Source organism: Ursus maritimus, unplaced genomic scaffold (genome assembly GCF_017311325.1).
Source record: "Ursus maritimus isolate PB19 unplaced genomic scaffold, ASM1731132v1 scaffold_26, whole genome shotgun sequence".
In the NCBI taxonomy this organism is placed as follows: Eukaryota; Metazoa; Chordata; class Mammalia; order Carnivora; family Ursidae; genus Ursus; species Ursus maritimus.
The window spans coordinates 15,540,716-15,542,979 of NW_024425119.1; positions in this window are offsets into that span (position 1 = coordinate 15,540,716).

The following is a 2,264-nucleotide window of genomic DNA, read 5'->3' on the forward strand; positions in this document are numbered from 1 at the left end:
GTTTTATTTGGTTTAATTTTTCCCAACTTGTATTTTCAAAAGTTTTAAACCTAGAAGAAAGTGGAAAAGTAGTACAATGAACCTTTGTGTATCTTTCACCTGGATTTACCAGTTGTTAACATTTTTGCATATTTGCTTTTGCTCTATCACTCAATGTTTTTTCAGATTAATTTGAAAGTAAGTTGCAGATACCATGATACTTCACTTCTAAATACTTCAACATGTATCTCCTGTGAATGAGACAATCTCCAAATAACTACAATACATTATCACACACAAGAAATTTAACATTAATATAATAATATTATATATATATAAAATTCATACTTAAATTTCCCCAATTTTCCTAATAATGTCCTTTATAACTGTTATATATTTTTTAAAGATTCATTTATTTATTTTAGAGTGAGAGAGAGAGAGAAAACATTAGTGGGTGGGGCAGAGGGGAAGAGAATCTCAAGCAGACTCTGCCCTGAGCATGGAGCTTGACGTGGGGCCTGACCCCTTGACCCTGAGGTCAGGACCTGAGCTGAAACCAGGAGTGGGTAGCCCAACCGACTCGCCACCCAGGTGCCCCTATAACTGCTATACTTTTGATCCAGGAATCAAATGAAGACCACACAAGCATTTTGTTATCATTTCTATTTAGTTTTCAAAAAAATGGAAGAGTTCTTTCATTTTCTTTCTTTCTTTTTCTGTATTTAATAGCATCGACATTTTTTTGAGGGATATATGCTGGTTGTGTTACAGAATGAACCTGAATCTGGCTTTATTTTGTCTATTACTTTCTTTTTTTTTTAAGATTTTATTTATTTATTTGATGGAGCGAGAGACAGCCAGCGAGAGAGGGAACACAAGCAGGGGGAGTGGGAGAGGAAGAAGCAGGCTCCCAGCAGAGGAGCCTGATGTGGGACTCGATCCCAGAACGCCGGGATCACGCCCTGAGCCGAAGGCAGACACTTAAGGACTGCGCCACCCAGGTGCCCCTGTCTATTACTTTCTTGTTCTTAGATTCAGATTAAACATTTTTGGTGATGTGTCTTTCAGATGACAACATATCAGTAGGCATATGATATCAATTTTAAATTTGATCAACTTAATAAGACAGTATCAACCAGACCTGTCCATTGTAAAGACATCTTTTTATTTTTGTAATCATATGTGGGGACAGACTGACACTGTGCAAATTCTGTTTTCCTATAAAATTTCACCCAATGGGTTTGGATTCTAATGATGCTCAGTGTGGTTTCTACATGAAAATATTAATATATAAATATAAAAATTGATAGAATATATAAGTATACAAACCTATAAACACATATAAATCCACACAGATTTAGATTTTTTGTCTTAAATGGAATTATATTTATTTAAATCCTTATAATGAAGGATGAACTTTTAAAATACCAATATTTTTCTCGTACTTGCTATTAAATTTATATTAATTATTCATTGTGCCATCTCTTGATTAGTCTTAATTTTAAATACATATTTCTTAAAAAGCACTTTTAGGGGCGCCTGGGTGGTGTAGTCATTAAGCGTCTGCCTTCGGCTCAGGGCGTGATCCTGGCGTTCTGGGATCGAGCCCCACATCAGGCTCCTCCGCTGGGAGCCTGCTGCTTCCTCTCCCACTCCCCCTGCTTGTGGTCCCTCTCTCGCTGGCTGTCTCTCTCTGTCAAATAAATAAATAAAATCTTTTTTAAAAAAGTGCTTTTAGTGGCTCATAATTGTTCGTTTAGATTTACCAAACAAAAGAAAATCATTGTGTAGCATTTTAGGTCTCATAATTTGAGCAACTCTGAAACCCACAAACAGAGCCTATTGGACTACAGAGAATTCTGTACAAGTTTCTTATTTTATTTTATTTTATTTTATTTTATTTTATTTTATTTTTTCTAGTGTTAAAAACAGCTTTGTGTATATCATGGGTCTTGGCTTCAGAAAAGCTTGTGGTGTCATTAATGGAAAAGGCCATGAGCTTAGACGTGAAAAGCCCAAAATTCAAGGATTGTATTTACCTGCATAAACACACACACATACACCCACTGCTCTTTGATCTATTTACCCTGTCTGAGCTGTAGTCTCCTCAAACTTCTTGTGAGATTTTTTGAAGGTCCAATGATCTTTGTGGGTGAAGCACACACTGTTTAGAAAAGTACTTTCTAAACAATAAAATGTCCTCCATGTGTAAAATTAGAGTAATCTATTGGTCATAAAGATTCAGGTAGTTGAGCTTTTCCTAGCTTCGCGTGAGATCTCTGTTT